This window comes from Pelodiscus sinensis, chromosome 6 (assembly GCF_049634645.1).
Source record: "Pelodiscus sinensis isolate JC-2024 chromosome 6, ASM4963464v1, whole genome shotgun sequence".
Lineage (NCBI taxonomy): Eukaryota > Metazoa > Chordata > Testudines > Trionychidae > Pelodiscus > Pelodiscus sinensis.
This window is the reverse complement of record NC_134716.1, coordinates 64,879,506-64,902,861: the sequence shown is the minus strand read 5'-3', so window position 1 is coordinate 64,902,861 and position 23,356 is coordinate 64,879,506. Positions and strand designations below refer to the sequence as shown.

Below are 23,356 nucleotides of genomic sequence, written 5' to 3'. Positions count from 1 at the left end.
GTAATATTATGAAAGTGTGAAAACAAAGACTAGCTGAGCAATATTCAGTAAAGGACCAAAGGCAGGGGGAAAAGTAGTGGTTCACTATCATTCTCTTTCCCGGTTGTTCAGTGCAACTGGAGGGATGAACATAGAGTGGTCCCCGTAAGACTGTTCCATCAGCCAGTGATCACTGAACTACTTCACATAATCAGGTTCCTGTCTTTTACTCCTCAGCCATAGCCCCATCTCACTTAGAAATTCTCTCCACCAATGGGCAGAGGGCCTAAGAATGGATAAAATGGTGTTATGCCAAATGGAATCCCTAGTATTTGCTAATAATATACCCCAAACTGCAGTATTAGAGAGAACTGGTTGAAAATTTTTCATCTGAATTATTTTCTGACCAAAAATATTCCTTTTCACAAAAGCAAAATTTTTGGTGAGAATTTCAAATTTGCCCCCAAGAAATTATCCACTAGGAAATTGAAACGACAGTTTTGCAGCTCCCCACCTGAACATTTTCCGGTTGTCATCATCTTCTGTCACTGAAAGTGACAAATGCTTTCCTTGATACTCTGCTTTCCTTCCATTCATCCCAGTTCTGAGCAAGGAGAGACAGATCACGTGGCCATTCAGCCTTCCAGTCAGCCTCCCAGCTGTAGGGAGAAAGAGGTAGGGGGCAGGAGGGAGAAGATGCTTTCAGGCAGGCAGCTGAGAAGTGGAAAAAATTAGGTTTGGTTCTGCTGAAATAATTTTTTTTAAATCTCTTCCCATGGGGGAAAAAAAGATTGTTTTTTGGCATTTCATCCTAGTTAGGGGCAAAAAACAAAATACAAAATACAAAATTTTTCATGGGAAGAGATTTTTGTCTTCAAGCCTGCTCTAATTATAGGGTCTGGGACACTGAGTTAAATATGAATATTGGTTAAACAAGGAGTGAAGGCTTGAATCCACAATTTAGGAATGCTTAGTTTATGGTAATTTAGATATTTTCTTGTCTGTCTGTCTCTACAGTGGTCCACAGCAAAAGACATATCGTGTTAAGTAGTAGCAGTTCCTCATTTTTCCTGAAAATGTTTCCAATCCAGATCACTCGGTTGCGAAATAAAAAAAGAATAAAAGTCAATAAATTCTGTCCCGCTACCACCTCTAACTATCACTGCACTTTCAGAACACTATGACTGTGGGGCAGATAGACAATGTAATAAGCAGATCAGAATCTGGCTCTCCCTGTCTCACTCAAAGCAGTAAACAACAAAGGAAATAAACAAGGCTAAAACTTCCTAAGAAGTCATGGTAGTGGACTGAGAACCAGACAACTGAAGTAACTGAGTAGATCTGCCCCAGAAAAGCATTTGTTATGTGTCTATTGACTATTAAATTTACATTGTAATAAACTCTATTTCTAGTGTATCCACAGTCATTTCAATTATGTTATAGGAAAGATGAATTGGGCCCCCCCCCAAAATTAAAAAATTAGCTGGCGTTAGCTATTCAGGAAAGCACACCGTGGCAGCAGGGCCTTCTTGCACTAACTCATCTAAAGGGGGCAAAGGGAGAGCTGTTACATTTCCATTTTAAAAGCCAGATTTGCAAAGATTTACCCTGACATATAGAACTTGACTTTCAAAAAACATTTCTGCAAAAGCCTAACAAGTACAGCTTTTAGTGTGTATGCTATTGCCGTAATTACTTGGGCAAACAGTTCTGCATCGAAGTGGACAATGCCCAATTTGTGTAGGATATCATGAAAACTGCACTGCTGGCACCAGAACTAATGGGTGGGTGGAGCCATGCCATGCCATGCCATGCCCCAATTCTAAATGCACACATACTTTTCAACAAAAGGAAGAAAAACGTAGAATTCATATCATCCATAGATTTTTTTCCCCCACATAATAGATTCTGCTGGAGAAGCACTGCAATTACACCTTTCCCCCAGCAGGGGCTGCTGTAGAATCAGAACAGAGGGCATCTGGTTCCTCCAGAGCAGCCAGTTGTGGAGTGGGACAGGCCACTTTGGTCTTGCTCCACCTCCCACTTCTACAAAGATTCCAGTGCCCTTGACCTGAACATACACTTCAGGCATACAATTGAGATCACACAACTTTCAAAATTCAGTCTCTCTGTGGCCCAAAACAAAGAACCAAAAGCTCTCATTGACTCAGTTAACTTTGGCTTAGGTCCTAAATCTCCCTCCAAGCATAAATTTTATATTTAAATTGGTTCAGTCATTCTACATTAATTTAAGTGGAAAATATATAGTAGCTTTGTGGACAACAAGATTCTGGGTGTACATTTAACTGTACACAGATGTACACAATTCACCGAGGCATATTAGGCAGTAGGATTAAAATACACAAAAGGAAGTCGTTTGTTCCACTAACCTGTAGAAGTCATTGCCATCGGATGTTGTGTAAAACATGGTTCTAAAAAGAATTAGATATGTTCATGGAGGATGGGTCCATCAATGGCTATTAACTGAAATGGTCAGGGTTGCAACTGTATGTTCTGTTTCCCTAAACTTCTCAATAGCAGAAGCTGGGTTGGCAACAGAGAATGGATCACTTAATAATTAGCCTGTTCTGTTCTTTCCCTCTGAATTCTCTGACACCAGCCACCGTTATATGCAGGGTAATGGGCTAGATGGACAATTCGTCTAACCCAGTATGACCATTCTTATATTATCGTACCACATTTATATTATCGTACCAATTGTTTAATTATATTGGCTATAGTCTGGAAACCTGCAATGAGTAAATCCTGCTCTAATGTTAAAAATATGAGGCCACACCCAGAGTTGTTTAATTCCACATAACTCCACAGATTTAACTTGAGATATGTTGATTTACAGCAGCTGAGGATGTGGCTGCTTGTTTTTGTATGGAATGTTGAAGCAAAACGGGATTTTTGAATATTTATTTGTATGTCTTTATTCAGAATGTTCTAGTTAGAACTATTTTCATTTCATACCATTATCTGAGCTCTGGACAAAATCCTACTGTATATTATATTAGCCTGTGAAACTTTCCCATTGCTGAATTACTTTCCCAAATCTTTATTCCATTTAAAACTTTCTTCTTTTACAATGTAATCTCCTTTTGATCTTGAACATATGAGATAGTAACAAATATCTTGGCGCATTAATTCTTTCTTTGTATAGAGTTTTTGCTGTTTAGCATTTAAAATAATTAGTATAAATGAGATAGGAAAGGAGAAGAGAAAGTAAATTTAAGCAAAGTTATTTTGACCAAATTGCAGAAACATGCAGTTTCATTTGTTTTATTTCATGAATGGTATTTGAAAGGTGATGATGGAAGAAAAAGCACCTGTTTGATTATTGCTTATATAAAGTGATACACCATTTGAGAGATGAGCGGCTAAGATTGCAAAATGGTAATTAAATATGCAACAATGCATGTCAATTCTTGAGAGCATTGCATGGCAAAAAGGAGTGCATCTCATTCAAATTTACTATAGAATAGTCTGAGAGTCCTTGATGCAAAGAGTCTGCAAGTATCAAGACAGATTATATAGAAAACTTGCTTCATGAAGATAAATTCTTAGAGTAATCCTTTTAGCATAATCCTAATCTAAAAAAGATGGAAGTGATGGGAAGGGAAAACCATTAGGAACTGAAAGGTTTAAGGGGGTTTTTAGTCTGTGGTTCCCAGTCATAGAATCGCATAGGGAGTTATCATTGTTCCTAAGCTCCCATTACTTGTGATCCAGGAAACAGCAGTGTCTCTTGCAAGCCACAGACAGCACTGAACACAAAGCAGTAGATGAGAAAGAAAATCCGAATAAGCAAACCATCTCGTTGAGAACAGAGGAGTAGAATGCTTCAGCATAGGCCAGAAGATTTAAAAAATACCCTACAGTTTACTCTTGTAGTTTAATCAATAGAAAAAGAAATAATTGAATGCAGTTACACAAGACCGCCTAGGCTTTTATTTTATGTCCTTGCTGGCTCTCCGCTCTACTATATTATCATCTGCTTTTTGCAGGCTTATACTGCAGAACCCATCAATAATACATATTGGTTCTCAAATCTTGGATGACTCCCATTTTTCCATGAAGTTGGTGTTTTTGAAGAAAATACAAGTTCACGCAGCTGCCAGATACAGCTTACAGATACTGTTTACTGGATCCAGTGTACTCTCTCTCCACTGCTAACCAAAGAGGGCAGGAAACTATTAGCTTTCTTAGCCAATTTCACCATCTGTCACCTATAGTACAAAGATGCAAGTACCTAGTGAGTAGCAAATAAACAACCTGATTTTCTTGTATGGATTTTGTACATTTTTTCCTTTTTCTAAAAACCCTCTTATTTTTTTTCCAAAGACTATCTTTAGTTGCTATCTGAAGGATTTAAGGATCATGTGCACCAACTTGGGCTGCTCATGAAGCATCTATGTTTTTGGTTGTTATTTAGAAAGGGACATGAAAGCCTTTGATATGACTGTTTTGCACAATGATGTCATTTTCAGAAATGCATGTAATGACATCTTAACCCCTTTAAGTTTTAGCATTCCCGAGAAGCATGTGAATTTCACTGCAATAGGAGGTAGAATGTTTTCAGTATGTTTCTGGATACCAAAGTGTAATTCCTTGGTTCTTTTTGCAAAATTTTCTAATGTGCTTATCCACCACAAATGATCTATGAATAAAAATGTTAAAATCTTCCATCACTTCAGTGCCTTAGAATATGTCATATATTTGGCTTAATATTAGCAATGATAACATGGATCCTGTAATTCCAGACACAAAGATGAAAAGATATGGATAAATTACATATAAGAAGTCAGTTCACTCCTCTGATCCTTAAGAAACATCTCTTCATGGCTATTTGGCTCTAGTAACCTTCACAGAACTTATATTAGAAACTGCGTGGAGGTTCCACAAATGTAGGAAGAACAGACACCTCGGGGGGGGGGGGGGGAGCTGTGTTAATCTGTAATTTTAAAAACAACTTTTAAAAACATGAGTAGTCTTGTGGCATCTGAGGCTATGTCCAGACTGTGGAGTTTTTCAGGATATCTGAGGTATGCCAGAAGACTTCACCACATCCAATGAACACGTCTGCTCTTCTGGCATTTTTTTTGCGGAAGAGCAGACGTGCTCTTTCAGAAGCCCTGTATTCCTCATTTTATGAGGAATAAGAGCTCTTCTGAAAGAGGATGTTTTTCCTAAATTTGGCCCCGTTTAGATGGGCCAAATTTCAGAAAAGCTGCTTCAAAAAAAAATCAGAAAATGGTATGTTAATTGCAGAGCGCAATTCGTGTACCTTTTTCCAAAAAATAAAAAAAGTGACAGTCTAGATGTAGCCAGTCTGAGACTAACAAAAATATATGTATAGTATCATGAGCTTTCATGGGCAAACCCCACTTTTTCAGATGAGATGATTTTCAGTGGAAAAAAGTGGGGGGGCTTGGAATAAGAAGGTAGATAAGAAAAAAATAGCTGTCAATTATAGTCCTGGTGCTAATGAGGCTAATTAACTGAGTGGGCTGGAAGTATTCCATATTTAGCTTTTGATAGTAATAGGAAAAACAGAGTAGCCATGAATTTATCAGCCATTTAGCCATAAATCTTTCAAGGCTTATAAAGTATCTGCTCTCTTCACTGGCATAAACCAACCAAAACTGCCCTGAATAACTTGGGGCTCCACTTCAAGATAGACAACCCTCATGCTAAAGGAGGCTAAAGAAAAAGTCTTATCAACAAGTTAATTGTTCACAACAACTTATTGAATCCAATTCTTCAGCAAAGGGCTCAGATGAGTATCCCCTTGTTCTGAGATTAAATTAAAGGATAGATTGCGCTATTTAGCTATTAGCCTAAATTTGATTTCCTGGTCAGCCCTTTGAAGAAGTGTGCAAACAGAAGTGAGCTCACACACTGCACTAGTCTAAGAAGAATCAACATGCTCCTCTATTCATGTCTAGCCAGTTCTGCCAATGAAGAAATGGTGGAATATTCACATTACTGCCTTGGCCACTTTCTTTTGAAGATGTCCCCAAGAAATAGTCCCTGTGTCCCAGGAAGCATAAGGAATCTGATAATTCCTGTCCTTTTTGCAGGAGAGAGATAGACAGAGAAGCTTGAAAGTTCCCTTAAGCACCAATAAAAGGCAATGGACAATATAATGAGGAATAATTAGGTTTCCTAGATTTTCTGACAAAATATGTTAAAATGCAAAAATACTAAACTAATGCATATGTATGGAAGAAAAGGACAGTGTGTGTGTGGGGGGGGGGGAAGGTCCTTTTTTTAAAACACTCCATTCTCAGCTCTTATCAACATTTCTAAAAGAATAGCATCATCTCTTCATTCAGCTCATTTATTTTCTGGCCTTTAGAGGGTCTGCCACATTACAATTTTTCTTCTGTACATCCTTAACTTTCTAATCTCAGTGCCAGCAGTGCTTTGTAGAAACAACAGGCATTTCTATAGGTCAGTGCTGGTGAAGTAATTTGCAGTTACTGCTGCATTTAACAGGTGTTAATAAATTACATTTACACAGAAAAAGGATGGCTAGGCAATAGCTCATTGTGCACCAATTGGTTTCTGTGCTTTAAACAGCATGCAGTGCTGCATATGTTGTGTAGTAATAAGCAGAGACATGTAGAAAGATATTTGAATGAACAAAGTCATAATTAAGTGTAATTATTATTGCCATTATTAATAATCATTTACTTTTCTAAATTTACTACCATACACATGTTGACATTGCAGCACACTGTGTTGACAGATGTTAGTTATTTAAAGCTTCTCCATAATGAATATAATGTGATTGTAATGCTATCACAGCCTTCATCCTATAGATTGGACCTCCCTGGTCTGGCACCCTCAGGACCTGAGCTGTACCGGACCAGGGAGTTTGCTGAACCAGGGAAGCTCAGTGCTCCCTTGCTGGCTGCCCTGTTCCCAGGCTCCTCATTTTTTGAGGAGTACAGGATCTTTCAAAAAAGGGTTTTATTTTCGAAAGATCCCCATCTAAACTGCTGTTTTTCTATTGAAAAGCCCTGTGTTGAAAAAAACCGCGGATGCCATTATGCAAAGGAAGAGTGGGAAATTTAAATCGCAGCTTCATTTGCAATTTCAAAGTGTCTAATTTACATCCCTTTTTTGAGAAAAGGTATGTAGTCTAGACACATCCATAGACACAAAAACATGGGGGTAAAATTTCCCTTCTGGTATTTTTGCACCTGCAAACAATTATCAGTACAGGTCAAAAACCTAGGCTATAGCACAATTAGGAATAGAACTTATATCCCAGTTCCCTCTTTCCTACTATAAATAACCATTTTTGTTACTAAATTATCAGAACAAACCCACACAAAATTCCAAGTGAAATTGTAAAAAGGCACAGTGTAGTTCTTTTACCTCTCTAATTTTAGGCATTCCCAACCCCTCACACCATAATTTTGGGGTAATAGCTTTGAGTGTTATGGCAGTCTTGTACCATATATGTTTTGCAATTTACCAGTTCCTGTAGGTTTTTCTTATATTCTGTGCTTGTTATCCAGCTTGAGTCTGTGCTATTTGTTCCCTTTCCCTAGATGTCTGACTTTGTCTCAGCATGAACCTCCTCTTTGTGCATGCAGCCCAATTTCCTAATATCTCCCAGTTAATTTACAGTTTGAGCCAATCCTCTAGTGTGCCTGTGCCCCTCTGATTTTGCTGCCAGAAAATGTGATCCAATTTAACTTTACACACTCTCTAGATTGTTACTTAAAATATTACACTAACATATGTAATCCTTCTCTCAGGTGCCACAGCAGCAGCAAGGGCCAGCTTTAATCTGCCAGGGGTTCTTTTCTAAAATAAATTAAACTATGAGTTGAGTCTAGATCCATTGCTATATGCCAATTTCTGGCTTTGGGAAATTAATTATATCTTCCATGGTTTCCTCTGCAAGCAGTTTCTTTCTGCCTCCAAAACTCAATTCCTCTGGGTTCATGGAACACAAATATTTTTTATTTGGGGGGGAGGGGGGAAAGAGTCAAAAGGTCCGCAAAAACTCAAAATCTATGTTTGCATCTAAGAAACTGGGCAGCACAAATCAATTCATCAGGAGTTTAGTCAACTTCCTGTCCTAACTAATAAAGTCCAACTTGTGATCCAGAACTCAGTTTCAGTACAAACCCCACCAAACTAAAGCCCCACTCACAAATCATGTTGGTCTCAGTGGTAGTTAAGGGCATGCAGGGGTGGCGTTCCTCTTCTGATTTGGTCACACCACAGACAATTGTTATACAAAACTCTGGTATGACATGCAGCAGATTTCAGAGTTCTGTGACTTCAGATCTGCTTCGAGCCCGTAGGCAAGGCCGCTGTGACATGAGCTCAGCTTTGCCACAGCCACTAGTCCATTTGGCCCTTGTTGCGGAGTCAGCTCTGTTCTGGTACTGGTTCAGAAGGGTAACCAATTTCTTTAGTGAATTAAGCCTAGTTGGCATGCTGTGTTTTATTTTCTTAGTAATTTGTTTTGTTCTGTTTGCTACCTCTTTGACCACTTAAAATCCACCTTTTTGCAGTTAAAAACTTATTTCTTGTTTATAATATAATCTAGCCTAAAAAGATCAGGTAAAACCCTGGCAGAAAAAGCTTACATTAGGTGGCAATCATAAACAGCTCCTTGCCCCTAGGTCTTCCAGTCTTAGGACCAATACATGTATAGTGTACTACCCCCACCACCAAAGATAAAGGAAGGATAAATGTGGCCTAGTATATGCTGTGTCAGAAAATAGTGAGATTTTTACACAGAACTCCTTTTATCCTACATATCTACATATCCTATGGACTATAGACAGAGATTATGCCACACACTCATAAAAAAAAACCCCTCAGGAATCACTTTATCAGCATTCTATACAAACAGAAAAAAATCAAGGAGGAACTCTCAACATTAGAAACAATCATAAAAAACCAAGCATCCACACACACTTCATCTTTTTCCAGACTTTACTACAATTCAGCAAACCACCTAAGGATCACTTCATCTCCTTGAAGAAGAAAAGGACAATAAACTGTCCAAACTGCTACATACCTCAGGATCTCTCATTCCAGACACTTTCAATTCACCCAGCAACATTGTCAATCTATCTAACCAATCTTTCAGCCCACCAGACGAATTTGTCCTATCTCAAAGACTCTCCTTTTGCCCCACTATCCCTACAAATATGATTAAGTTCTGTGGAGATCTGGAATCCTATTTTTGCCACCTCTGCCTGAAGGAATATTTCCAACACACCAATGTATACCACACTGACCTTGCTGCTCAGCCCCACAAATGCCACAGGCAGAAGGCTCCTATGTGGACTCCTACTATTGGTCACAATGAGACCCTTGATTTCTACATCGACTGTTTCCGCAAATATGCTTGAGCTGACATTGTCAGCAAACAACGTATAACATATAACCTGAGTCATGCAGAACGCAATGCTATACACAGCCTCAAAAATAATCTTAACATCATAATCAAAGAGGCTGACAAAGAGGGTGTGTAGTCATCATGAACAGAACAGATTATGAACAGAAGGCAACCAGACAACTCATCAACACCTGATTCTATAAGCCTCTGTCCTGTGATCCCACTAAAGAATACCAAAAACCCCTGAAACAACTGCTCATGAATCTCCCTGTTGCTGCTCAGGACCAAATTCACACTAACACAGCCCCCTAATCCCTGACCAGGAGTTTTCTATCTGCTACCCAAGATACACAAACCCTGGAAATCCTGGACGACACATCATCTCAAGCATTGGCACACTTACAACAGGATTATCTGGCTATATCAACTCCCTCCTCAAGACCCTATGCTACCAGCACTACTAGCTACCTCCGCGACACCACTGACTTCCCGAGGAAACTTCAAAACATCAGTAATCTACCTGAAAATACCATCCTAGCCACCATGGACATAGAAGCCCTTTACATCAACATTCCACATGAAGACGGATTACAGGCCATCAGGAACACCATCCCTGATGACAGCACTGCACACCTGATTACAGAATTCTGCAACTTTGTCCTCACCCACAACTACTTCCGATTTGGAGACAATTTGTATCTTCAAGTCAGCAGCACTGCCATGGGCACCCACATCGCACCACAATATGACAACATCTTTATGGCTGACCTTGAATAACGTTTCTCAGCTCTCGCCCCCTAACCTCCTTACTCTACTTATGCTACATAGATGACATATTCATCATATGGACCCACAGAAAAGAGACTCTTGATGAATTTCACAAGGATTTGAACAACTTCTACCCCACCATCAACCTCAGCCTGGACCAGTGCATATGAGAAATCTACTTCCTTGACACTATAGTACAATTAAATGATGGACAAATTTCCACCGCCCTATACTGGAAACCTACCAACTGCTACACTTACCTTCATGACTCTAGCTTCCACCCAAGACACATTTCTCAATCTATTGTATACAGCCGAGCTCTAAGATACAACAAGATTTGCTCCGATCCCACAGACAGAGACAAATATCTACAGGATCTATATAGTGCATTCCTAAAACTGAAATATCCAGCTGGAGAAGTACGAAAACAAATTGACTGGGCCAAAAAAGTACCCAGACATGAACTACTTCAAGAAGACCCCAAAACAACAGAAATTCCACTTGTCCTTACCTACAGCCCACAACTTAAATCCTTCCAATGCATTATCCACATTCTACAACCTATCTTGGAAATGATCCCTCACTCTCAGAGGCCTTGGGGGAGAGACCTATTCTTGCTTACAGATAATCCCCCTACCTGAAACAAATTATTTCCGGTAACCGTGCCACACAGCTATATCATAAGCATCCAGGAACCCAGCCCTGCAATCAGCCTGGAGCCAACTCTGCCCACATATCTATGCAAGTAAATTCATTACTGGAGTCAACCACATATGCCACCAAATCAGAGGCTCATTAACTACACATCCAGTAATGTGACCTATGCCATCAAATGCCAGCAATGCCCCACTACAATATATATCGGACAAACTGGACAGTCCCTATGGGAAAGAATCAATAGACACAAATCAGATATCCGTAAAGGGAAAATACAGAAACCTGTTGGTGAACACTTTAATCTGTCTGTCACTCATTAAGAGATCTTCAAGTTGCTGTTTTGTTACAGACCAATTCCAAAAGACAAAACACAGGGAAGGGTTGGAACTACAATTCATTCACAAGTTTAATTCTCATGTCAATGGTCTGAATCGAGATACCAGATGGCTGGGACATTATAAACCAAACAAACAATGAAAATGCCAATGGTTCTTTGTCTGTGTAGAATCTGGTGTTAGTACTCTTTCCCTCTAATGGCTAAATAATGGTTCTTATCTGCTTCTTTTAACTATCCAGTCTTTAGGTGCTTATAGACTATCAATTTTACCTGTTACATACTGTTAGGATTTTCCTTTGATATTTATATACCCACTGCCTCATTTCCCCTCCACCCTCTATTTTTCCCCTTCTCTCCCACCCCCCTTATTTATTTTAGGTTCTGGACATCCAACACTCTGGTCATCTGAAGAAGTGGACTGAGCCCACGAAAGCTCATGATACCATCTACATGTTTTGTTAGTTTTTAAAGTGCTACAGACTATTTGTTGTTTTTTAAGTTTATCCTGTACAGACTAACGCAGCTACTCCTCTGATCCTTTTATCCCATAATATAAAAATAACCTATAACAGGTTGGCAGATTTTAGGATCCTCCATAGAGATCCATGGTCTGTGCCACTGAATATTCCATTATCAGTTGCTTCCATTCTACTTGAAAAGTGCAGTGTACATTACTGCTGAGTGTCACCTGTACAAAGAGTCAGTTATCACCTACCAGGATATAATACCCATTAGAAACTCTTACAGAAGCAATAGGGAAACTGGGGTCTGAGGGGAAAGAAGTCCAAAAGGGTAAAACATTTGGTAAAACCGTGGAACAAAATTTAGGCTGAAATTATTTTTCAAGATACCAAGCAAGCCTAAGTGTGGCATTGGTCAGTATGAGTAAATCCTGACCCCTTGAAGACTATGGAAATTCTGGCATTGACTTTACTGGAGCCAGGATTTCACACTATATATTGTGTTTTTACTCTGTTCAATGTAAGATGAAGACAGCATCAGATCACAGAGAGCTTACATCTGATTTAAAGGATGTGCACTAAAAATGTATATAGGATCAGTTATCTGATCCTGAAACCATACACAAGTTATTCAAATAAAGGACCAGTTTTGCCATTAAACACAGATTAATTATTCCAGAAAACAATCTTGTTTTTCAACAAAGAGTAACAGAATAATATTGCACTCTGTCCACGTGAGAGAAGAGGGAATTGCACTAAGTGACAGCTGGACTGTTGTTCTACATTGAGATTCACAAAGGGAAGAGGAAGACGATTCCAGTTTATTAAAGAAAACCAAATTACATTCTACAACTGGCCAGATAGACAACAAAGCAAACCCTGATTGGCCAATGAAAATCCTATCACTTGGCCTTGCCAAAATGCCTGTCATTCAGAATATACTTGAAGCATTCATTATGCTAATTTGTATAAATGGATGAAGGGATACATCCCTAATGCATTTCTTTTTGCAGACAGGTGTGACAATGGGAAACCTGATCAAGCGAGTGGTGTGGTTTTAGAGGACAATTTTCTGAAGAGAAAAGCATTAAGATGGGCAAGAGGGTAATTTGAGAGGTAATTTGATTTTGTGAACTCCATATGACTTTTGAGACTCCACATGCAATTCTGATGAGTAGCCCCAGCTAGACAGGGAAAATAGGAAGTCAGACTTGGAGCCTCCTATATGTTTTTGTCCCTTTGTCCTTTCCTCTTGCAAACTCAAGATGCATTTAATCAGGGAGGGGGAAAAGCTCTCACTGAAATGTAACATAATACCCAAAATAATGTTCTACTTTTGTCTTTGTGTTAACATTTGTCAGCCTTAATATGTCAACCACTTACATGCAGCCGACACAAGAGAGCTCTATGGGTAGAATCAATTTTCCCATTTCTTTCTAAAACATGTTTTTATTCTCATGAAGTTAAAGGAGGTTTCATTTTGGGGAAAGATGTATGGAATAAAGCTGACGATTACAACTTATATGGAAAAAGAAGCATGACTGAAAAATGTAATGCAAGGAATGAGAGTAATGTAACTATGCAGGTTAGTGCACTTGTAACCCACACATCTACTGAGTGGGGCTAACTGTCCCATGTAGTGGCACTTAGGAGAGAGTGTCAGAGATAAGTGAGCCAGGTGGTTTTATAGCTCAAGGCTCATGCACTAAGCTCCAGAGGTCCCGGGCTTGATCCTGCCTGCAGGACCTCTGAAGCTTAGGGTACATCTAGGCTGCGTTGCTCTTTAGGATTACCGGAAGTATCCTGAAATAGCAATACCACATCACTAAAAGCACCCGCTTCTCTTTCACTCATTCTTCTCTCTCTGTAAGTGGTCTAAGTGCCACTACATGGGACAGTGAACCATACCCAATAGGTGTGTTGGTTACACGATCAATGACCAAATAGAGAAAAGATTGAATATAGACTGGAGAAGGAAAGGAATTAGTTCTTCAAAGTCAACCAAGAATGTCTCTTTAGTGCAATTAAGATACAAGTGACAAGGATAGTCTCCCTGAGTAAGCCTTTGACAAGATGACAGCAATGTTTAGTCTACATGTTTTGTTAGTCTATAAAGTGCTACCAGTCCAGTTTTTGTTTTTTAAGTTTATCCTGTATAGACTAACTTGGCTCCCCCCAAAGCTTGTTTAGTTATATTTGTTAGCCCCTAATGTCTCTGTGGTTATATTTTCTTAACTGTAATTACTAAATAAAGTGTTCATCTAAAATACAAGCTGACAAGACAATAGAACAGCAACTTGTAAATCAATGAATCCATGAAAACTACATTGTTCTTTAACATTTAAATTCTTTTTTTAAAGTGGTAAAACTGTTACCTAAACCTAGGGGCAAGATATGGACTTTAAATGTCACACTTACAGTACAATATCTATTCACGAAGACCTTTATCCAGCAAAGGATACTTAAACATCAGTTTAACTTTAAATACATAAATAGTCATAAATAGTTCCCCAAGGAACTATTCATATGATTATAGCTTAAACACTTGCCTAAGTGATTTGCTGTATTGTGGCATGCAACAATATCCACATTGCATCAGAATACACAATGGGTTTTTTAACTTATTTTTTAAGTTTCCTTGCCATTTCAACATTTAATACCACTTCCCAGGAACTGAGCCCCCAGAATGGAGGACTTTCTTGCAGAGCCCTGCAATTTCACCATAAAAAACAGTTATCTGGTTCCCAAAGACACATTTCCCTCTCCACAGGTCTCACAGCCTTCCAGACTTCCCCCTACAGACCTGAAAACCCTAAACACATCTCCACCATCTAGTGATTCTAGCAGTCCTCAGATCCATTTAATAGGCTCATTGCAATTATGCACATTCTGGGAAAGACTATAGCAAGGGCTGAAAAACAAATAGTGAATCCCTTTTCAAATCTATCCACATTTTCTCGCCACTAATTTTATATGCTACTTGGTGAGCTTTGATAAAAGGTTATTTTCTGTGTGCTGGGCTAAACATTGCTCCATAAAACAATGACTCCTTCCTAAATGAACATCTAATGTTTAAAGAATGTCCTTGTTAGGGAAATTGCCATTCTCTATCAATAGGACTACGCACTTAAGAGGTTACTACTTTATCATTAGTCAGAATATCTAGAGGCTCTACCCTTTAATTTAATGTATAAATTGATTCTACTCTGTCTTTCCCCACAACTAATGAGCATATTTGGTTCTTTCTCAGTAAAAGCTAATGATTAAATTAAGAAGGTTAACAAGGTTTAAATAAAGATAAGAGGGACATTTTGTCAGACTCGAATGCAGCAGTGGTGCTGCACCTATTTTCAGAAAACTCTGGAAGCAGCTTGTTGCATTTTTTTTTATATGAGCATTACTAGGTAACCAATCCAGGTAAATATTATTGCCAATAAACGTGTTGTGAAATCACACTCAAGTATCTGCTACTCAACATGCAGGCTAGACTGTGGATTTGGGGAAAACAATCTGACCCTGACCAGGTGCACAGGAGAATGGTTTCCCCAGTGAACCTCTCTGCCCTGAACACCAATATGAGGCAGAACAGGGCTAGGGCCTCACGTCGTTGCCTTCCTGTGTCTTATGGAACAGGATGCACCTTCAGTGCCATGCAGAGGGAGCAGTCCCCACATTAACTGAGCTCAGAGACAGACCTTTACATGGAATACATTAATGGGGGGAACCCAAGTCTCCTTCCATGCTACTTTCCCTCCTTGTTTCCTCCCACTCATTCAATCCATTAGATTCCCAGGACTGCACTTACCAGTGGCAAGTATAAGAAGTTCTTTAAATGTCATTAAAAATTTCATTAGAAAAAAAACTTAATTTGAGGGAACTGTCCATTTGGTTGGCATATGAAGAAAAAGGGTGGAAAGTTTAGACAATGTCTCCCTGGGAAAAAGTCTCAGAGGAATAACAGTGTTAGTCTGTAACTTTAGAAACAATGAATAGTCCTGTGGCACCTTAAAGACTAATAACAGGATATAGATTTATGAGCTTTCATGGATAAGACCTGCTTCATTAGATGAGTTAGAGTGGAAAAGTAAGCAAACTAAAGGAAAGCAACTGTAAGAGTCATTACTTTTATCTCTTTCAGTGAATTAAAAAGTGAGTGCTAGACACTCGAATGTGGACCATACTGATAACCAATGAAAACTGTAATTACCCCATAGTTCGACATTTTGTATACATGATGGAACTCACTTTGATTCAATATTTCTAAATAAAAAACAAAGATACAAAGATATATACATTAACAAAAAGTGATCATAAGATAGAGGCGTATCTGCATGCATTGTAAAAGAGACAAGGAAGAATTTCCTTTCTTATATTTTTGCACTCTGTTTTCTACACATAAACCATTTATAATACTCAAAATTTTCATAGAAAGAAAGAAAGAAAGAAAGAAAGAAAGAAAGAAAGAAAGAAAGAAAGAAAGAAAGAAAGAAAGAAAGAAAGAAAGAAAGAAAGAAAGAAAGAAAGAAAGAAAGAAAGAAAGAAAGAAAGAAAGAAAGAAAGAAAGAACTGTAGAGTAATGAACTGAATAACTGTAGAGTAATGAACCTTTGGATTTTGTGGCCCTTTATTTCAGAAATAAATAATTACTGTAGCCTTTTTCTTATTTACCCACAATAGGAAAAGTTAGTTGAATATATAAAGGCTTAAATTGTACATTTCATTAACAGAAAGATATCTGAAGTATATGCATGCAAAAATAGCATTATTTTCTCAGATAACGTTCTGTTAAAAAAAGTACAATAGAAAGATATCTAAGGAAAGATATGCATGCAAAAACATCATTAATCAACATTGCAACTTTGAGGTTACTTTAAATAAGAATGAATGTCATTTCTTTTGGATTGCGTATGATGAAAATAATGTAAGTCAACTAACTATAAAAATTAATTTTGGGGGTTGGAACAGATCCCATATGAAGAGAGATTAAAAAGACTGGGACTTCTCAGCTTAGAAAAGAGGGAAGTAAGGAGAGATATGATAGAGGTCTATAAAATCATGACTGGTGTGGAAAAACTGAATAAGGAAGTAATAAGTAAAAGTAAATAAGTTATTTACTTGTTCCCATAACATAACAACTAGGGATCACCAAATGAAATTAATGTGTAGCAGGTTTAAAACAAACAAAAGGACGTTTTTCTTCACACAGCACATGGTTGGCCTATGGAACTCCTTGACAGAGGAGGTTGTGAAGAGTAGGATTTTAACACGGTTCAAGAAAGAACTAGATAAATTGATGGAAGTTAGGTCCATCAATGGCTATTAGTCAGCATGAGAAGGAATAGTGTCTCTATGCAATGTTCTTGAGATGCTCTGTATTACTGTGAATTTTACCTTTAGCCTAGCTAATAGAATAACAAGGTATTGCAACAAAGAATGGAAAACATACCAAAAGGGGAATAACAGACAAATATCTAGTACTCTCTACAGAAGGGGCCTGATGTCAACTTATACTTTTGTAAAAGTAACTCTGTTGAAGTCAATGCAATTCTAACTGCGTAAAATTGAGGAGAGATTGGAATCGGGCTCTAGAAGAAGAAAGCAAAGTAGTTTCTGTTACAGCTGAAGTATGATGTTACTAGTTATCCATATCACACCTACCCTAATTATTACCTGTATCGACAAATTAATTAGAACATGAATATGAAAAAACAAAAATGCTGAAAAAGTTTTAACCTATAACTATGAAATAAAAGTACAAATAAGGGCAGAAGAAAAAAGCGACCCTTGTCCAACTGAGGAAAAGAAAAGCTGCAGTTAACAACGTAAAACATACACGGGCCATAGTTGGAAACAACACTGCAGAGACAAACCATAGCACAATATGTAAGATCCTCTTTCCAATAATGAGAAACTTAGATCTACAATGGCCAAGACCTCTCATTTGAAGAATAAACAACTTCAGTACAATCAATATATATATATATATATATATATATTTTAAATTCAAGGATTTATTTTTAAAAGAGCTCTGAGAGCTAAGTCATCAGTGGACTTATGTCCTAGGATTTACCTGGGTCTTTGTTTCTGAATTTGGCTCTGTCTTGGACTTCCAGGTGTACATTTTTGCCAAATCTGTTTTCCTCAAACGTGTTCTCCCCCTAAGCACCAGGCTCAAATATGAGTTAGTAAATATAATATTGAAGCAAAATGCAGGGCTATGTAGCATTTTAAAGACTAACAAGATGGTTTATTAGATGATGAGCTTTCATGGGTCAGACCCACTTCCTCAGATCAAATAGTGGAAGAAAGTAGTCACAACCATATATACCAAAGGATACAATTTAAAAAAATGAACACATATGATAAGGACAAATCACATTTCAGAACAGAAGGGGGATGCGGGGGGAGGGGGGAAGGAAGGTAAGTGTCTGTGAGTTAATGATATTAGAGGTGGGGAAAGTTAGATGTCTGTAAGCTAATGGTATTAGAGGTGATAATTAGGGAAGCTATCTTGGTAATGGGTAAGGTAGTTGGGGTCCTTGTTCAATCCCCCCGGAGAGTGTCGAATTTTAACATGAATGACAGTTCAGAGGATTCCCTTTCAAGTGCTGATGTAAAAGGTCTTTGTAGCAGAATGCAGGTGGTTAAGTCATTGAGACAGTGTCCTTTCTGGTTGAAATGGCAAAAAATAGTTTTTTCTTTGTGATCTTGTCTGATATCTGTTTTGTGGGCATTAATCCTTTGGCGAAGTGTCTGAGACGTTTGTCCAATGTACATAGCAGACGGACACTTTCGGCACATGATAGCATAAATTATATTTCTGGATGCGCAGGAATGTGTGTTCTTGATCTTATAACTCACTTGGTTAGGTCCAATAATGGTATCAGCAGAATGAATATGTAGACAAAGCTGGCAACAGGGTTTGTTGCAAGGGAAGGTACCAGGGTTGGTATTAGTGTGGTATGTCCTGTGGTTGTTGATAAGAATCATCTTGAGGTTAGGTGGTTGTCTATAGGAGACTATGGGTCTGTCTCCCAGAGCCTCTTGGAGTATGGTATCCTGTTTCAGTATAGGCTGTAGTTTATTGATAATGTGTTGGACAGGTTTAAGTTGGGGGTTGTAGGTGATGACAAGTGGTGTTCTATTGTTGGTTTTTTTGGGTCTGTCTTGAAGTAGATGGTTTCTAGGTATTTGTCTGGCTCTTTCAATTTGCTTTTTTATTTCTCCGGGTGGGTAGTTGAGATTTATAAATGCTTGGTAGAGATCCTGAAGCTTCTGGTCTCTGTCAGTGGGATTAGAGCAGATGCGGTTATATCGAAGGGCTTGGCTATAGATGATGGATCGTATGGTATGTTCTGGATGGGAGCTGGAAGCATGTAGGTAACTGTATGAGTCAGTTGGTTTTCTGTAGAGAGTGGTGTCTAATTTTCTATTGCTGATTTGTACTGTGGTGTCCAGGAAGTGGACTAAATATAATATTGTGAATGTAAATCTGGATCGAATGTCACAATGTATAATTGTTTGTGTAAACCAGGGCTATTCAACTTTGAAAGCCCTTGGGTCCACAATGATACTCACAGCATATCTTGAAGGTGGCAAGTTAAGTGTGGCTGCATATACATGCAAATATATATGCACATATATGCAAATAGCTTTTTACACTGATAGGCATAAATACAAAGCACTTCCCCACAATGCCCCAGAGCTCCTGGCTCCTCCTCCCTGGGGGCTAGAAATGCTGACACCCTGTACTCGTCTGTTCCAACCAGCCCATCCTCTTGTGTCTTTCAATTCTCACCCCACCTTGGAGACTCCTCGCTGTTTTGGAGCATGTTCCTAGTGGAGGCCATGTTCAAAGGATCCCACCTGTGGGCCACTTGTTGAGCCCCATGTAAACACAACCACACTGCAGGCCACAAACAAATGGGCCATAGGCCACGTGGCCCACAGGCCGCATGTTGAGTAGTGCTGGTGTAAACCTTCAATTGCCAAAATAGCCAAGAACCGACAACTGCCAAAACACCAGAATGAGCTGGAACAGACATTTGGAAGTGCAGCAGTTTTTGAAGATGAAGTAATATAACTTAATATTTGTTGGTGCAATATATGCCTACAATACATTTTTTTACTCAAAAAATATCGCAGGTGCATATTTGAGTTCTAGTAATACTTATTACCTGATTTGCAAACCATAACACCAACTAGTGAATTCCATTGAATTCAGCTCACTCTCCCTTTTTAAAGGTATTATTTTCACCTCCAAAAGTGTCATCCACATTTCTGTTCTCCCCGTAAGTTGCAGGCTGACATCTAAATTTGTAATCACTGCATTATAACCGGAAGTCTGTGGATTAGCTCAGAGGCATCTTCAGATTTCTAGCATATTATGTTCCTGTAGATCTGACAGTTCAACATCTGGCCCCCTCGAACCAATCAACTCATGGTTGTGTTATGTAAAATACAGCATGCCAAGATTAAATCATATACTTTTTCAGATCTATGCAGTATTGTTCCATCTAGTCCACTGAGATGCTACATTTTCAGGATGCCAAAGTTTTTTTCAGTGATCTGTTGGATGGATGTAACACATTATAATTTCCCCCCTTGGGGGATATTGGGATAACAGGAGTAACCAAATCCTGAAGTGATAAGCATAGCATCAACAACATAATGGTATTTATCATAGTAGGTATCATCCTCAGTGGTAGCTCAGATGATTATAATGATGATAAATAATGTAATTATACCTTATACTTGCCAAGTAGCCAGCCATGCCTCAGCAATCAGTTTTCAAACTTAATTGCTAGCCCTTACCTTCTGAGAACGGGAGAGTCATTGCATGGGTACTCTGTGATATCTGTGCCATTATTTTGAGTATGTATTGAACTGAAACCTTTTTCTGTTGCTGATGCCCACTATCACATTCACAGAGAATGCCCAATGAGCAAATATGACTATTGTCAATAGCTGTTCGGTGAGGTAGGACATGATGTTTTGAGATATTGCTTGTCTTGGGATGAGCCATGAAAATGCTAACCATACTTGTGGTCTTGTGCTGAGGCAATCAAAGAATTGATCCCTCTTTATTCTCTTAGAGTATGTCTACAGTACAGTGTTATTTTGAAATATCTTATTTTGAAATAAGTTATTTTGAAATAATGTGTCTACACACAAAATGCATTTCGACATATCATTTTGTTATTTCAAAATAGTGTGTCCACACTGAGTGGACTCTGAATCGCATTTAAGGCTGGCCAGAACCAGTTCTGGCAGGGCACCAGGTCAGGACAAACTGTGTGGGGCTGCTGCCTGAGGCTACCTGAGGTCTTTGCTTAAAGGGACCCCCCCTGGACAGCCAGTTCTCGGATTTCCCTGCTTGCTTGTCTACCTTGATGAGAGACAGCAAAGCATTTTATCTCTGCATGCTCTGATTGCCCTCACTCGGGACACCACAACACTTTGCAACATGGAGCCAGAGCTGTTCCTGGGCACTCTGGTGCTTCTCGTGGACACGTTGCTGTGAGCCTGGCTGCATTTTCTGCAGGCTGCCATCCGGGAGGTCCATCAGAGGGCTGTCAGTATCCAGGAGGCTCTGTGGGAGAGCTTCCACCTTGAGGAGCATTAAGAGTCTCCCTAGTCTGCCCCACTGGGGGCTTGTGCCTCATTCCTCCCTCATGTCCTTCCACTTACCCCTCCCAACCCCCCTTCCTGATGTCAAATAAAATACACATATTTTCATGAACATAACTCTCTTTATTTAACAAAACTGGGGGGGGAGGGAATGAAATTCTGGTGAGACTGGGGAAAGGAGCCGGGAGATGGGAGAAGAGAGGATGGGAGAGGAGAAGGAGAAACCTGGAAGGAGGGAGCTGGAAGGAGGAAGCAAGGGGAAGCTCAGGGCTCAGGGTTGGGGGTATCGCTGGACCAACTTGATTGTCATGCAAACCTGCTCCTGGGTTCGCATGTGGCCTTTGGTGGCCAGGCTGGCAGCTATCCTGCCATAGATGGCTGCATTCCTTGATCTAGTGTAGAGATCATGAACATTGGGGGCATCCCCCCTAAACCTGAATAAGGTCCATGAGCTCCACCCTGGATGAGGAAGGTGCCTGCCTTCTCCGGGCCCTCGCAGGCTCCTGGAAGCTGGCAGACTGCTCCTGGGGAGCAGAGGAGGGCTGGCTGCCAGGGCCTTCCTGGCTCATGTTTTGGGGCCACTGGGTCGGGGCAGTGACTGCTGGCTCTGGGCTGGAGGACTTGGAGCTCGCACAGGCACTGTGGCCAGAGTCTACCCCTTTAAGGGCTTCGGGGAGGGTGAGAAGTATTCTTGGTTGAGGCTGGAGTGGCCACCAGTGCTCCCTGGGAAGGCTAGAGGCCCCTATTTCAAAATAAGTGGCTGTTATTTCAAAATAACTTTGCTGTGTAGACATACCCTTAGGGATATATAATGCACCTAAGTGGGCAGAACATGGAAACCATGGTTTCTCTACCATCACCCTTCTAGTGGTCAAATGAGCCACTATGTAGTCAAATTTGGGAGAGATGTAATCTGAACCCCACAGAGGGGTGTAGAAAGGAAGGGGTGCAGTGGGATCAGTTGGCGTCCACTGTATTTTCTTCCTTTTACTAATCTCCAAATTTATCTCCATTTATTTCTGGAAATAAATTAGCTATGTTATCAGTAAAATATTGGTGATGTTTTAATATTTTTATAATTAGCAAAGCTGCAATATTGATAAGTCCAGCCACATTGCATGGTAACCTCTATAGGGCTCTTATGTTTGGTAAGAATTCAATTAGTCTTCTAATAGCATAGATCAGAATTAAATCATTTGTTATTCATGTGAATTTCACATTTCCATAAAAGTTCCACAGCATTTTATCATTAGTTAATGGGCACTTAAAATGAAGGTAACATTTAGGTCAATCCTTCTCTAGATCATTCTTCATTTCATTCACATACTGCATGAGTGGTGTTGCCATGATCAATATATGCTAGCTACTATATTACAGATGTCATCGTTTAACTTAGAATTCAGCTCATTTTAAGATCTTCAAGTGATTTAGCTCTTGTGTACCAGAACAGTAGCTAACCACAGTACAAGTTCATTTTAATTGATTGTCTAATATAAGGGAATAAGAAAAACTAAAAACTTTCTTAAACACAATATTAATAAAGTTGAAAGAGAAGAAAGAAAATGTCAGGACTGGAATAATTTTATAGTAGCAAAGTACAAACCACTCTTCTAAAGTTGAATTTAGTTCATCTAATGAATTATGGTATCATTTATCATTGTCTGTTTCCATTTCAGAATAGTGTATTTCAGGATGCTCATGAGATACATAAATATTTTATGTTAAGCATTTATTTCTCCGAATTAAATACATAAACAACAAAAATTCCTAGGTAGAATGAATTTCACATAAATGATCATGTTTCAGAATATTAACACATATGTTGGATGACTTCAATATTACTAGACCAAGGTTCATCTGATAAGACTGATGGAGTAAGTATGGTTCATGCTGACTTGTTGTCAAAACCCAACACATGAAGGTATATTCATCTGGAAAACTAGTTTTTCCATTCTCAAACTGATAATTTGCTGGAGACAAATGTAGAGAATGAAGGGTATTTTTAAAAATAGATGCAAGTGCACACAGGTTAAATTTAACTAGCTAAGAGATACTAAAAATGTGTGGTTTCATTCCACATTTTCACATGTTATTATTAAACAATTAATTCATTAAAAATATAAAGGGATATCTTAAAGCAAA

General features: G+C 39.0%; 1 long non-coding RNA gene across 1 annotated transcript in view; it reads right to left on the bottom strand.

Annotated features, from left to right (window-relative positions):
- Positions 1–408: 408 nt before the first annotated feature.
- LOC142829738 (uncharacterized) overlaps positions 409–23,356 on the bottom strand; it is a 255,153-nt gene continuing 232,205 nt past the window's right edge. Inside the window, exon 3 of the long non-coding RNA XR_012904480.1 lies at positions 409–638. This is a non-coding gene — a long non-coding RNA (uncharacterized LOC142829738). The remainder of the gene's footprint in view (positions 639–23,356) is intronic.